General features: G+C 52.8%; 1 protein-coding gene across 8 annotated transcripts in view; it reads left to right on the top strand.

Moving 5' to 3' along the window:
• Nucleotides 1-541: 541 nt before the first annotated feature.
• LOC138662298 (multidrug and toxin extrusion protein 1-like) overlaps nt 542-16,055 on the top strand; it is a 185,073-nt gene continuing 169,559 nt past the window's right edge. For 3 of the 8 annotated variants that reach the window (XM_069747758.1, XM_069747755.1, XM_069747751.1), the window contains exon 1: nt 542-665. The gene's annotated coding sequence lies outside the window, so the exon portion shown is untranslated. Of the gene's footprint in view, nt 666-8,522; nt 8,653-14,289; nt 14,367-16,055 lie in introns of those variants that run through there. The other 5 variants (XM_069747757.1, XM_069747756.1, XM_069747750.1 and 2 more) reach the window with 3 other exon arrangements.

The raw sequence follows: 16,055 nt of genomic DNA, 5'->3' as shown, positions 1-16,055 counted from the left end.
TCTAGATAATTGTTGTTCCATACTTGTTATGGCGCCCCCTGAATGTTCTCCTGGTTCCTTCCCACCTAATGTGCTCAGTGCTGGAGAGAAGAAGTCACACAATTCTAGGAATCTAGGAGGGAATGAAAAGAACACCAGAGGGCGCCATAGCAAATATATAGCAGCAATAATGGAAGTCAGGAGAGCACCGCTACATTACCTTCAACGGCATTTATTTATTGATGTTTACTTACATGTATGTATTTTTATTGAACTACAAAAGCAAAAATAATTTTTAACCCAAAATATTTGCATGAAATTAAATTTTAAAACATTACCCTCGAAGATATCATGTCCTTTTAGAGCCTCCTGGCAGGTTTGTAGCAAAGGTAGGATTGGCAAGGAATGCGCTTTGCATGTTGGCTGCCTGTAGATGGCACCAACAAGTCAGTCTGCCTTGGCTAGGGTATTCAGATGAAGTGGAGTAGTACAGGGGCGGTTTGCTGAGCCGGAACTGAGTTCTCTTTGCCTCAAAACCTTTTTTCTAAACAGGAGTCAGTCATGAGTATGTGATGGGTGGAGTTGGTTCTTTACTCACTGTCACTTCAGGAGTTATTTCTTCCTCCCCGTCCATGGGATCGGGTTCGGCTGTAGCTTCAGACAACACAGGAGACCTTGGGTCTGAGGTAACAGGTTCAGCTTTACTGTGCAATTCGTTTACAAACGGCTGCAGCATACAGAATAAGACATAGTCTCATCTTAGTGAGGTTTCCTTTGTTTCCCGGCCTGCCAGTCATCATCTTCTTTCTGCCTGACTTCTCCCCAGCCCAACTGCTTTTGCTGACCCTAGGGACCTTTCTTCTGGCATAACAGCTTCTCTGAGAACTACCACCCTTCCCTTTCTCTGCGACCCGACCCGGCTGACATCTTCCTCACAAGGGGGACAGGGGTATGACACTCAATACCTCTTCTGGACCTGAAGCCCAAGACTGCCTTGGCGTCCAGACTAAATTTTGGATGTGTTCTCATGCTGTGGGGAAACTTGACCTGACAGCACCTGCCCACCTCACGCATTCCCAGCGAAGTCCTTAGGCAAAGCCTATAGGAGAACCAAAAACACACCGGCCATAGGAATATAATAAAACTCTTTTTATGACACATATAAATATTCACATATCAACATCAGTACATCAAACTACAAACAACATCATAAGAACCCCCTTGTTTCCATGTCATCATCAACCCAACCTACCCCCTACATGCCCCCACGGCAAAACATGGTCATCCCGACCATTTTTATCACACGAAAATCTAAATAGAAAAAACTGTAAACAACAATATTCCAACCCCTTTTGTACTTCTCCCGTGAATGACGTCCATGTCTCTTTATACTGTCGGTCCTCCGACTGTTCCAGTCCATTCAGTGAGGCAAAGGCCTCCAGGAGCAATCAGCTACCATCTGGGAACGATGGACTCTAGGATGTTCAACTCTGTGTAGGGCTGAGCCCTGTAGAACTTGTTTAGACAGTTGGCTTTGGAACTTGGCCACTGCGGGAACGGCTTTCCAAGAGTAGGAAGAGTCTACTGACCTCAATTCTTTTTCTCTTTTAGAGAAGCCAGGTGGGTGTTGGGGGATGGAGGATGGTCCCACATCCAGGGTCTATGAGGGTATTTTTCCTTCCCACGATCTATTTTAGGACTGTCGGGCCCGGCCACCACAACATTCATAGAATTGTTATTTGTTAGGAAAAATTTGGAACAGCCACATGGGGAGATTTGGCACCGGAGCATTTAGCCTCTCCAGCTCTATTGAGGTTCGATACACTGGTCTGGGTAGTCGCACTAACCTTCCAAGATGACTTTGGCAGCTCAGATGCCCAGAACATGGACTGGGCGGGTAGGGGTGCGTGTCACCATTGGTGTTCCCGCTCAAAATCCACCTCTTCCTTACATACACCTCATCGCTCGTGCCTTCGGTACATTGTTAATTCTATTGGGCCCGTTTAGGTCCCCATAACCACTCCCGAGCCAGAACGTCGGCTTGCATCCTTTCCTCCACTATATTGGGCAACTCCGGCGGTCAGCGGAAACCAGAGGAAGACAGCCTCTCAGGTATCATAGAATCATAGAATATTAGTGTTGCAATAGACCTCAAGGGTCATCATGTCCAACCTCCTGCTCAATGCAGCGCAGGATTCACTAAACCATTTCAGACAGATGTCTGTCCATCCTCTATTTGAAGACTTCCATTAAAGAAGAACTCACCACCTCTTATCGCAGCCTATTCTACTCATTGATCACGCTCACTGTCAAAAAGTTTTTTCTAATATCTAATCTCTATCTTTTCTCTTTCAGCTTCATCCCATTGTTTCTTGTGTTTCCATGTGCAAATGAGAATAAGGATTATTTCTCTACACAGTAACACCCCTTCAGATATTTGTAGACAGTTATTAAGGCTCCTCTTAGCCTTCTTTTTTGCAAACTAAACATTCCTAGATCTTTTAATCGCTCCTGGTAGGACATACTTTGCAGTCCACTCACTATCCTGGTAGCTCTTCTCTGAACTTGCTCCAGTTTTTCAATGTCTTTTAAAATGTGGTGCCCAGTACTGGATAAAATATTCTAGATGAGGGGCTAAGCAAGGAGGAGTAAAAAAGGATAATTACTTCACGAAATGTAGACTCTATGCATCTCTTAATACATCCTAGAACTACGTTTGCTTTTTTTGCTGCTGCATCACACTGTTGACTCAGGTGCAGTCTGTGATCTATTAGTATACCCAATTCTTTTTCACACGTGCTGTTGCTTAGTTCTATTCTTCCCATTGTTGTAGATATAATTTTCGTTTTTCTTGCCCAGATGTAGAATCCTGCATCTCTGACGATTGTTCTAGCTTATTTAGATCCTTCTGAATTCTTTCTCCATCTTCTCTAGTATTAGCTATCCCTCCTAGCTTTGCATCGTCTGCAAATTTGATCAGTTTATCTTCAGTTCCCTTATCTAGATCATTTATGAAAATGTTGAACAACACTGAGGCCAGGACAGAGCCCTGTCATTCTCCACTTGAAACACTTTTCCAATTGGATATGCAACCGTTTATTACCACTCCTTGTGTACAATCACTGAGCCAGTTATGTATCCACCTAACCATAGTTTTGTCAATCCCATACTTGGTCATTTTTTCAATTAGCATGAGATACTTTATCAAATGCTTTGCTGAAGTTGAGATATACTATATCTACCGCATTTTCCTAATGCACCCAGTCAGTGACTCTATTATAAAAGGAAATTAGGTTAGTCTGGCATGACTTGTTTGCCATAAACCCATGTTGGCTCTGGTTAATTACTGTATTCTTATCCAAGTACTTACATACATTCTGTTTTATAATTTGTTCAAAGATCTCTCCTGGTATAGAAGTAAGGCTCATTGGCTTGTAATTTCCTGGCTCCATCTTCTTTGTTTTTTGAAGATATCTGGGGGTCCCATCTTTTTTGGTTCCAGTCAAAAGATTCAGGCTGAGCAAGTGGCAGGAAGGGAGGGACAGGCAGCAGAACTTCCTCATCCCACTCTTCCTTCTCTTCTCTGGCCTCTAACAGCAGTCCAGACGGCCCAACGGAGGTGCACTGGCCTGCAGGAGTTATGGCTTCCAGAAACGCCATATGGTCCTCTTCTCCCATCTGGCTCCAGTATACCAGCCTAACCTCGTGTTGCATGAGGCCCACCTCAGGCCATGACGTCGCCTCCCAATGCACCGCAACGGTAAGCAAAAAATCTTCGAAAGCCCCTGGGGTGGTCAGGTATGTAATCTCATCAGAGGAGCAGTCCATCGACTCGGCCCCTTGGGAAACACAATCAGCGCGAGTCATCTTCCACGTGGCTCAGCACACGTCTTCTCTGACTAAATGATGAAAGCAATGATGCTGGCAAGTCACTTCCAGTGAGATTCCTGCCTGATAGGCTCCGCTCTTCCAGCAGCCGACATCTCTGCTCTCAGTCTTCTTGACTCAGCACCCAAACGCGTCCTCTGAGCTCGTCTCTTATCAGGTGAAGCATCTTTATTCCTGGGTCGCACCTTCTTCTTCTGTGCCCCTCCATCTTTTCTGGGATGGATCCTGGATCCAGAACACCTGTTGGAGGCCGTTGGTTCGGTGAGTGGGCACATGATATTTGCGCCATTGGACGCTTACCACTCCCATGATGGGCCGGATCTCCCTTCTTCAGACCCCCCGTTATCACCATCTTGGGACTCACGCTACCATCTGCCATCTTGGGGCTCGGCCTGCCATTTTGGAGTTCAAGTCGCTGCCTGCTATTTTGCTCACCTTTAAGGTAATTAACTCTTTACTTTCTTGTTTCTTCTTTTTCTTCAACTTGCAGGGCCTAACCCTGCTCGAAGCTTGAAGTGGAGTACTGGGCCAGTTTGCTGTGGGCCGTAACTGAATTCTCTTTGCCCTGAAACCCCTCTTCTAAACAGGAGTCTGTCAGGAGTGTGTTGTGGAGTTTATTTTTTACTCACTGTTCCTTCAGGAGTTGATTCTACGTCCCCAGCAATGAGATTGGGTCCGGCTGTAGCTTCAGACAAGACAGGAGACCTTGGGTCCTGGTTAACAGGTTCAGCTTTACTGTGCAATTCGGTTACATACGACTGCAGCATACAGAATAAGACATTGTCCCATTTAGTGATGTTTCCATTGTTTCCTGGCCTGTCAGTCTTCATCTCCTTTTTGCCTGACTTGTCCCTAGCCCAACTGTCCTAGAAGGCCCTAGGGACCCTTCTTCTGGCATAACAGCTTCCCTGCAGATCACCATCTTTTCCTTTCTATGTGACCCAGCTGACATCTTCCTCACAGAGAGGACAGGGGTTTGGTTCTCAATACCCCTTCCGGACTTCAAGCACAAAACTGTCCTGGCGTCCCGACAAAATTTCGGATGTGTCCTCATGCTGTGGGGAAACTTGACCCGACAGCACCTGTTCGACTCTGCTGCATCTTCTCCTTTTTGCACCTGCTAACACAGTCTTGTCCATCTTTACTCCCACTGCACTCTCCTTCAGTGACTGACTCCACTCTGAACTTGTGCTTAGTCCAAGACCGGAAAAACCTTTTGGAGCGCCCCCAGACACAGGGCCACGGGTTACTCGGTAACGGTCCTCTCTGTCTCAGTGCTATGGTTGTCACGGTGGCTGGACCCGGTCCGTGACCCTGCTAAGGGGTGTCCAATAAAAGGGGTGATGGTAGTTTGTCAAGGGTTCGTGACGCCACCTGTGGTCGTGAATCATTCACCGTCCATGATTCGGCAGTCTTTTGAAACACTGATAGCTCTGTGCAAAAGAAAACATAAAACAATAGGGATCCCGGGTCAACAAAGGGATCCCTTTAAGAAATAACCCTAGACGGGTTTAAGGCAGCAAAAGCAGGAAACAGTTAACTATTTACATATTCGGGGTTTCGAGGTTTGTTTCTATAGTAGGTGACAAGACATCAGTCGGTAGTGAACACTTCCTGGCCGGGGAAGGTCTGGATCCGTGCTCTCATCCGATGCCGTATGGACGCCCTTGGGTTGTCCCTTAGGCACATTCAAGTCATCAGTGGTCTGGGTACGGACGTCAGTGTTAGCGACAGACTCCGTAGGCAGGACGCTACACGCAGGGGTAATGGTACGAGGCCCCGTGGGCTTGGGGACTGGAGGAATACCGTCACTAGTTTCAGTCGTGACAGTAGATGGCGCTACCACAGGCTTACATCTTTTGACTTTTATGGCATACCACCCCGCTCACTCCAGTGGCGGGTGTAGGTCACATGGTCCCCTCTGAACAAGTTTCGGGTAGGCGGTACGCTGTGGGACTGGGCTTCCACGTTACAGCTAGTAACAAAGACTTCAGTCGGCAGCCCTGGCTCCAGTATAAAGCCGCAACCCCTTCTCAGATGAAAGGCTAGCACTATTCCTTGTTTCACTGCACTCTCAGGGCAGCAGTTGAAGAGGGGCGTTTGTACCCCTGATCGGGCGGTCTCTTCTGCTCACCCCCGGTCTTCCCATTGTGAAATTAAGCATCGTCTATACTACTCCCAAGTGAGCACGATGACATAAGAGCCCTCCTGTCTGGACCCGTCTGGTTGGAACCTTGGAGCATCCCATTTGAAGGTCACCCCCTCGTGACTCACATTCAACGGTTCGCCCATGCGTCGGCAGCGGGGGCAGTATCCCCTTCATGGCATAAAGGGCTGCCACCACGATCTCGGCAGCGGGAGATCGGTCATAGACGGGATGGGGAGCGGTCACTGGAGTTGGATCGGTCGGTGGGGCAGGGTCGTTTTTGGTACCTGCGTCTGATGTGGTTCCACCGATGGCGATCTGCTCCACTGATGAGGACACTGGAGTCGGCTGCGGCACGGACCACAGTTCTTCCAGTGCTACCTTCCTGCACAGCTCCGACTTCCACTTCCTCACCGCTGTTGGCTCTGCGCCCGGGATGCCTCCTTCAGTGGCTCCAAGAAGACCGGATCCTCCAGTGGCGGCAAGCCCTGGTTCGGCTCCGATGGGCTGCGGTGGTTCCGGGTCACTTCGTCGTTGTTCAGGTACCCGCTGGTCGTCATTTCTGCTCCTTGATCTGCGGTGGCACACACACGCTGCTCCTCCATTTTCTGGCGTTGGAGCTCCTCCATGCCTGAGCTCGTCATCCTGCAGCTGTAGTCGGAGAGGGCGGTCATCACTTTTGGTGCCTCTTTGGTGGTCTCCTCCCATGGCACGCCCTCCTTCTCCTGCGCTCCTCGTGGCGCGGCAATGGCGGCGGTTTTGGCGGGAATCTTGGCGGTCTTTTGCAATACACAGTCTTTGCAATAAATCACAGTTCAAGCACAATTCAATCACAGTTCCAAGGCACACATGACCCAATTCTTCAGGCTTAAGTACGATCCTGTTTGTGACGCCAAGTTGGAGCGCCCCCAGACACAGGGCCACGGGTTACTCGGTACCGGTCCTCTCTGTCTCGGTGCTATGGTTGTCATGGTGGCTGGACCCGGTACGTGACCCTGCTAAGGGGCGTCCAATAAAAGGGGTGATGGTAGTTTGTCAAGGGTTCGTGACGCCACCTGTGGTCTTCGGTCAGGGTGACCGACGCTGCTTAGGGGTCCGCTGGGGTGATGGAATGGCAGCTAGATGGTATACCTTCCCACAGGTGAAGTATATCCCCAGGGCTTCCCAGTAGTGTAGGTGGCGATGATGTGAGGCGCAGTTAATAACGAGAACACAAGGTTGCAGTCTTTTACTGAAGACTTCGGGATCCGCAATCCAGAGCACTGTTAACAGGGCTGGCTGAGACCGGCCGGTCCGAAGGCACATCCAGAGTTCCCTTTGCAGGTGGAAATCAGTGCCTACAAACTAGCGCCTGTGTGTTGTAGTCCTTCCCTGCTGAGCATTCGGGATAGTCCTCACAACTTTCGTATCTGTTCTTTCTCTCCGTCCCCCAAGTTTATGTCTGGATAGGAGGCACCCGTTTGACGGGAAAGCTCGGAGCTATTCTGGGACCCTAGAGACGCCCCTCTCCAACTTTGCCCCCTATGTCTGCTTAGGTGATGTAAGGTAGACAGCCAACCTAAAATCAACTGTCCTGCCGCTGTTTGAAGTAATGCTTGAAGTCTGTTACTTCCTCGGCGTTCCGGTCACCGGCTACGCGCCTCAGTAGGATATTGCCGATCTCGGGGCACGACTCCTACTGGTTATCTCCTTGTGCTGCGATTTCGTTTCTCACTTCTCCACAATATCCTTCGCTTCGTGTCCTTCCTTAGGATGCCGCCGCAAGGTAGTGCAGGCGCGGCTCCGTACGTTCTGTCCTTTCTGCTAGGTACCTGCCAGGAACCCACCCCTGACAGGTCCTCCCTGGAGCTCTCCCAGGCTGCGTTCTCTCCAACTTCCTATCCAACCCCCAGTTTTACCAGAGTGTGAGGAGTGGCCTAATACATAGTGCCTTTTGCTCCCCCTGGTGGCCGGAGTGTGAAGTGTAATGTGTGACTGTGATACCTGGTCAGGTGAACTCTTTTAGTGCAATCAGACATAACATCACTCCCCTTAGTGATGTTTAAGAGTACCGTACTCGTTCTTATTATGTACAACACTTTTCACTTGTAAAGCGCCATGGAATAAATGGTGCTATAATAATACTAATGATGTTGCCTGCCTGGAGAGGGGTGGTCCCGTACCTCCCTCACCCGCTGACCCTCTGGCCCACCTTTCTACCAGCCGCTATGAGCTGCTCTTAGATACAGGACTAGGTTTACCAGCATTGAGGGGTATGAGACTATCCCTTTACTATCACCGCTGGCGCTGGGTATGTATGCGCAGACATTTATGGTTTTGCTCACAGCCCCTGTCCAGCATGGCTGATAACAGAAAATGATTGCTTCCCTCCCCTGGAGCAGCGTCCCATTTATGTCCCGTTGCAGCACGTCCATTTGCTAATTTGTGATTTCTGTTCCATTTTCTGTGTGCTGCTGGCACCAGCACAAGGTTCTCATACTGGAATAATCTGCAATTTCTTGGCTGGGGTAGAGTATAGGAGGAGCGTGGGTAGAACCTTAAAAAATCATGGGAGGAAACACCCAGGGAGAAAAATCCTCCACAACCTCTACCCTGCAGTGACACCACAGAGCTCAGCAAGTGGAGGCTCCATTGGCAAAGTAAGACTCAACCCCTCTTTCTACCTGCCTCTATTATGTCCTTTGGAAACTGCCCACATAGCAATCCCCCAATAATTCTGTGACTGGAATTGCACCAGGGATAAGCTGAAGCGCCCCATAATGCCACAGCCACATAGCATTCTTTTACGGCAGCCTGTAGGCTGGCACACACTGATTCTGCCATACTTAGAGGGGATCCTCCACTTTTTTGTTATAAGGGTCCCCTCACTATAAGATGATCGTCTATCAATCAGCAGCAATCCATGTTGGCAACAAGAGCTCAGTTCCTCTGCAGCGCCGCCACAGGTGAAATTCATGCACTACATGATGTCCATTCAAATCAATGGGTTTCTGTGTAATGTATTTACGTGCCGGGTCCTCCAGATCGAGACACGCTTCTCTCTATTTTGGTTAAATAACAAAGATCCTGAATACTTCATATTATCTGCAGGATTCAGATAAGCTTTGCAGGTATATGCATGCCTCCCAGGGAGCCGGAAGGACACTCCCAGAGTTGGGGGGAAGTGGGGGAATTCCTCTGCAGCCAGGAAGGTTGGTCTCTTTTAATTGTACAGTATAATCGTCTTAAAGGGAACCTGTCACCCCCAAAATCGAAGGTGAGCTAAGCCCACCGGCATCAGGGGCTTATCTATAGCATTCTGTAATGCTGTAGATAAGCCCCCGATGTATCCTGAAAGATGAGAAAAAGAGGTTATATTATACTTACCCATACCTCCCAACCGTCCCGGATCCAGCGGGACTGTCCTGATTTTGACAGTCAGCCCCGCGATCCCGGGCGGGACATTAGTTGTCCCGCACTGGTTGGGAGGTGTGTAATATCACCCGGTCAGCTCCCTGAGTCCCTGCACCCCCAGAGCAGCACACCACATATTGGCTGCTCTGTGCGCACAGGACCTGTGATGAGGTCACAGGATGGGAGGAGTCAGGGGTCACATGATTGGGAGGACCTCCGTGTACAGCAGGGGTGTCAAACTGCATTCCTCGAGGGTTGCAAACAGGTCATGTTTTCAGGATTTCCTTGTACTGCACAGGTGATAATTTAATCACCAACTCATTATTTGTGTAGGTGATTAAATTATCACCTGTGCAGTACAAAGAAATCCTGAAAACATGACCTGTTTGCAGCCCTCGAGGAATGCAGTTTGACACCCCTGGTGTACAGGACTCTGCTGGTTGCCATGGCGCCGGACGAGGGTAAGCGTATGTTTGACGTCAGGAGGTGTTTAAAGTGTGGATGTAGCAGAGCCGTGTGTGCAGGGCCGCCATCAGGGCATTACAGCCGTGACTGGCGTATGGGGCCCGGTGAGCAGAGGGGGCCCGCATCGGGCCCCCTCTTACCTGCTCACCGGGCCCCTACCGGCAGCCGCAGGCTGAACCGGGCCCTTAGCGGCGGCCGGCGCTACAGCTGTACGCTATTGACGTGCGGGCCCGCGCCGCACGTCAATAGTTAACAGCCGCCAGCCGCAGCGTGCAGGTCGCCGGCGTCTGACGTCATTGTCAGTCGCCGGCGAGTGCACGGTGCAGCTGCGTGGAGAGAGGAGCGCGGCAGGTAAGTAGAACTTTTTTTTTTTTTTTGAGAGCGGCGATGCGGGGGGGCCCAGGGCAGTAAAGCTGGACACAGGGTGGGGGCCGGGGGGCAGTAGAGCTGGACACAGGGTGGGGGCCCGGGGGGCAGTAAAGCTGGACACAGGGTGGGGGCCCGGGGGGCAGTAAAGCTGGACACAGGGTGGGGGCCGGGGGGCAGTAAAGCTGGACACAGGGTGGGGGCCCGGGGGCAGTAAAGCTGGACACAGGGTGGGGGCCCAGGGCAGTAAAGCTGGACACAGGGTGGGGGCCGGGGGGCAGTAAAGCTGGACACAGGGTGGGGGCCGGGGGGCAGTAAAGCTGGACACAGGGTGGGGGCCGGGGGGCAGTAAAGCTGGACACAGGGTGGGGGCCCGGGGGCAGTAAAGCTGGACACAGGGTGGGGGCCGGGGGGCAGTAAAGCTGGACACAGGGTGGGGGCCCAGGGCAGTAAAGCTGGACACAGGGTGGGGGCCGGGGGGCAGTAAAGCTGGACACAGGGTGGGGGCCGGGGGCAGTAAAGCTGGACACAGGGTGGGGGCCCAGAGCAGTAAAGCTGGACACAGGGTGGGGGCCCGGGGGCAGTAAAGCTGGACACAGGGTGGGGGCCGGGGGGCAGTAAAGCTGGACACAGGGTGGGGGCCGGGGGGCAGTAAAGCTGGACACAGGGTGGGGGCCGGGGGGCAGTAAAGCTGGACACAGGGTGGGGGCCGGGGGGCAGTAAAGCTGGACACAGGGTGGGGGCCCGGGGGCAGTAAAGCTGGACACAGGGTGGGGGCCCGGGGGCAGTAAAGCTGGACACAGGGTGGGGGCCGGGGGGCAGTAAAGCTGGACACAGGGTGGGGGCCGGGGGGCAGTAAAGCTGGACACAGGGTGGGGGCCGGGGGGGCAGTAAAGCTCGACACAGGGTGGGGGCCGGGGGGGCAGTAAAGCTGGACACAGGGTGGGGGCCGGGGGGCAGTAAAGCTGGACACAGGGTGGGGGCCGGGGGGCAGTAAAGCTGGACACAGGGTGGGGGCCGGGGGGCAGTAAAGCTGGACACAGGGTGGGGGCCCGGGGGCAGTAAAGCTGGACACAGGGTGGGGGCCGGGGGACAGTAAAGCTGGACACAGGGTGGGGGCCGGGGGGCAGTAAAGCTGGACACAGGGTGGGGGCCGGGGGGCAGTAAAGCTGGACACAGGGTGGGGGCCCGGGGGCAGTAAAGCTGGACACAGGGTGGGGGCCGGGGGGCAGTAAAGCTGGACACAGGGTGGGGGCCGGGGGGCACTAAAGCTGGACACAGGGTGGGGGCCGGGGGGCAGTAAAGCTGGACACAGGGTGGGGGCCGGGGGGCAGTAAAGCTGGACACAGGGTGGGGGCCGGGGGGCAGTAAAGCTGGACACAGGGTGGGGGCCGGGGGGCAGTAAAGCTGGACACGGGGGGGCAGAGTGCTGGACAGAGATGGGGCAGAGTGCTGGACAGAGATGGGGCAGAGTGCTGAACAGAGATGGGGCAGAGTGCTGAACAGAGATGGGGCAGAGTGCTGGACAGAGATGGGGCAGAGTGCTGGACAGAGATGGGGCAGAGTGCTGGACAGAGAAGGGGCAGAGTGCTGGACAGAGATGGGGCAGAGTGCTGAACAGAGATGGGGCAGAGTGCAGGGCAGAGATGGGTCAGAGTGCTGGACAGAGATGGGGCAGAGTGCTGGACAGAGATGGGGCTGAGTGCTGGACAGAGATGGGGCAGAGTGCTGGACAGAGATGGGGCAGAGTGCTGGACAGAGATGGGGCAGAGTGCTGGACAGAGATGGGGCAGAGTGCTGGACAGAGATGGGGCAGAGTGCTGGACAGAGATGGGGCAGAGTGCTGGACAGAGATGGGGCAGAGTGCTGGACACTGATGGGGCAGAGTCCTGGACACTGATGGGGCAGAGTGCTGGACACTGATGGGGCAGAGTGCTGGACAGAGATGGGGCAGAGTGCTGGACAGAGATGGGGCAGAGTGCTGGACAGAGATGGGGCAGAGTGCTGAACAGAGATGGGGCAGAGTGCTGGACAGAGATGGGGTAGAGTGCTGGACAGAGATGGGGCAGAGTGCTGGACACTGATGGGGCAGAGTGCTGGACACTGATGGGGCAGAGTGCTGGACACTGATGGGGCAGAGTGCTGGACACTGATGGGGCAGAGTGCTGGACAGAGATGGGGCAGAGTGCTGGACAGAGATGGGGCAGAGTGCTGGACAGAGATGGGGCAGAGTGCTGGACAGAGATGGGGCAGAGTGCTGGACAGAGATGGGGCAGAGTGCTGGACAGAGATGGGGCAGAGTGCAGGGCAGAGATGGGTCAGAGTGCTGGACAGAGATGGGGCAGAGTGCTGGACAGAGATGGGGCAGAGTGCTGGACAGAGATGGGGCAGAGTGCTGGACAGAGATGGGGCAGAGTGCTGGACAGAGATGGAGCAGAGTGCTGGACAGAGATGGGGCAGAGTGCTGGACAGAGATGGGGCAGAGTGCTGGACAGAGATGGGGCAGAGTGCTGGACAGAGATGGGGCAGAGTGCTGGACAGAGATGGGGCAGAGTGCTGGACAGAGATGGGACAGAGTGCTGGACAGAGATGGGGCAGAGTGCTGGACAGATGGGGCAGAGTGCTGGACAGAGATGGGGCAGAGTGCTGGACAGAGATGGGGCAGAGTGCTGGACAGAGATGGGGCAGAGTGCTGGACACTGATGGGGCAGAGTGCTGGACAGAGATGGGGCAGAGTGCTGGACAGAGATGGGGCAGAGTGCTGGACAGAGATGGGGCAGAGTGCTGGACAGAGATGGGGCAGAGTGCTGGACAGAGATGGGGCAGAGTGCTGGACAGAGATGGGGCAGAGTGCTGGACAGAGATGGGGCAGAGTGCTGGACAGAGATGGGGCAGAGTGCTGGACAGAGATGGGGCAGAGTGCTGGACACTGATGGGGCAGAGTGCTGGACACTGATGGGGCAGAGTGCTGGACACTGATGGGGCAGAGTGCTGGACACTGATGGGGCAGAGTGCTGGACAGAGATGGGGCAGAGTGCTGGACAGAGATGGGGCAGAGTGCTGGACAGAGATGGGGCAGAGTGCTGGACAGAGATGGGGCAGAGTGCTGGACAGAGATGGGGCAGAGTGCTGGACACTGATGGGGCAGAGTGCTGGACACTGATGGGGCAGAGTGCTGGACACTGATGGGGCAGAGTGCTGGACACTGATGGGGCAGAGTGCTGGACAGAGATGGGGCAGAGTGCTGGACAGAGATGGGGCAGAGTGCTGGACACAGATGGGGCAGAGTGATGGACAGAGATGGGGCAGAGTGCTGGACAGAGATGGGGCAGAGTGCTGGACAGAGATGGGGCAGAGTGCTGGACAGAGATGGGGCAGAGTGCTGGACAGAGAAGGGGCAGAGTGCTGGACAGAGATGGGGCAGAGTGCTGGACAGAGATGGGGCAGAGTGCTGGACAGAGATGGGGCAGAGTGCTGGACAGAGATGGGGCAGAGTGCTGGACAGAGATGGGGCAGAGTGCTGGACAGAGATGAGGCAGGATTGGACACAGATGGGGCAGGATTGCACACAGACTGGGCAGAGTGCTGGACACAGATGGGGCAGGATTGGACACAGATGGGGCAGCGTGCTGGACACAGATGGGGCAGGATTGGAAACAGATGGGGCAGAATGGAGACAGATGGGGCAAGATTGGAGACAGATGGGGCAGGATGGATACATGGAGACAGATGGGGCAGGATGGGGAGATCATATGGGGCAGAATGGATACCCATGAGGGCAGGATGGGAGAACATATGGCTGGAGCCTGGAATGAGACACACGGGGGCTAGGATGGCGAATATTACCATAGGGGCTAATTAAGGGATATTATTATTGCAGTGATGTATTTATTTTATTTTTTGAGTATACTGTTTTATATGGGGGGGAGGTCCTGTTACTGTGTAGAGTGATACTATGTTGCCTTCTTCATGTGGTGTAATGTAGAAGTTGGGAAAATTAAGTAATGTGTTCTACAAGCGGAACTCGAGATAACTGTTTTATTTCCTGCAGAGACGAGTCCTGGCTGGATGAAGTGATGGCGGTCTGTGCTGGATGAAAGATGAAGGACTTCACCTAGAGACGTCACTGGTGAGTCAGTGTTACCTATACACTGACACTATACACTGTATACTATATACAGAGGTCCTGTGTACAATGTCACCAGTGATCACTGTATTACCTATACATTATATACAGAGCTCCTGTGTATAATGTCACCAGTGATCACTGTATTACCTGTACACAGACACTGCTTACTAATTACAGATCTCCTGTGTATAATGGCACTGATGGTGATAGTATTGTGGGTTTTTTTTTATTACTGATCAGTATTGTAGTATTCAGTCATTTGTGGTTATATGCGGTCTGGTCATGGTGTAGCGGTATTTGTTCCTTGTATTTTATATTATTCGATCACTGTGGTGGTAATATGTCATCTGGTCATAGTGTGGTGGTATTTGTTCCTTGTATGTAGTATTATAGGTCATTTTAAAAATTGAAAAATAAATAAAAATATACCTAAATTGTATTGCATATTTTAACAAATATTTAGTAGGTTACAGTAGAGTAGGGCCCGGCCAAAAGTGTCTACCGTGTTATGGTGGCGGCTTAAAAAATCTTTTGGCCAAAACAAAAGCTGCCGGCTATATGTGTGATCTGGTGATGGGAACTGTCAATGTGTGATAGGTGAGAAGTGGAGATTTTCCAAGAGAGAGTGGTGGGACTGTGGACAGTTCGTGGGGTGGAGCCTGGAGGCGGGGCTGGGGTGGAGCCTGGGCGGAGTTTCAAGGGGGCCCCGAAAATTTTGCCAGTATGGGGCCCCAAAATTTCTAGTGGCAGCCCTGCGTGTGTGTACCAGGTGTATGGATCGGAGCAGCGTGTGAAAGGTGTACGGAGTGGAGTCGTGTGTGTAAGAGGAGTACGGAGCCATGTGCATGAGGTGTACGGAGCGCAGCCGCGTGTGTACAAGGTCTACGGATTGAAGCAGCGCGTGAAAGGTGTACGGAGCGGAGTCGTGTGTGTAAGAGGTGTACGGAGCCGTGTGCATGAGGTGTACGGAGCGCAGCCGCGTGTGTACAAGGTCTACGGATTGGAGCAGCATGTGAAAGGTGTACGGAGCGGAGTCGTGTGTGCAAGAGGTGTACGGAGCCATGTGTACGGAGCACAGCCGCGTGTGTACGAGGTGTACGGAGCGGAGCAGCATGTGAAAGGTGTATGGAGCGGAATCGTGTGTATAAGAGGTGTACGGAGCGGAGCCATATGTGTACAAGGTGTACAGAGCAGAGCCACGTGTGTATGAGGTGTGCGGAGCAGAGCCATGTGTGTACAAGGTATACGGAGCGGAGCAGCGTGTGCAATGTGTATGGAGCGGAGCCGTGTGTGTACGAGGTGTATGGAGTGGTGCCGTGTGTGTACGAGATGTATGGAGAGGAGCTGTGTGTGTATGAGGTGTACGGAGCGGAGCCGTGTGTGTGCAAGGTATACGGAGCAGAGCAGCGTGTGCAATGTGTATGGAGCGGAACCGTGTGTGTACGAGGTTTACAGAGTGGTGCCGTGTGTGTACGAGATGTATGGAGAGGAGCCGTGTGTGTATGAGGTGTACGGAGCGGAGCCGTGTGTGTACAAGGTATACGGAGCGGAGTAGCGTGTGTAATGTGTATGGAGCGGAGCCGTGTGTGTACGAGGTGTACGGAGTGGTGCCGTGTGTGTACGAGATGTATGGCGAGGAGCCTTGTGTGTATGAGGTGTACGGAGCGGAGCCGTGTGTGTGCAAGGTAT

This window comes from Ranitomeya imitator, chromosome 2 (genome assembly GCF_032444005.1).
Source record: "Ranitomeya imitator isolate aRanImi1 chromosome 2, aRanImi1.pri, whole genome shotgun sequence".
Taxonomy (NCBI): domain Eukaryota; kingdom Metazoa; phylum Chordata; class Amphibia; order Anura; family Dendrobatidae; genus Ranitomeya; species Ranitomeya imitator.
The sequence above is the reverse complement of the archived record's forward strand: the minus strand, read 5'-3'. Positions and strand labels throughout refer to the sequence as shown.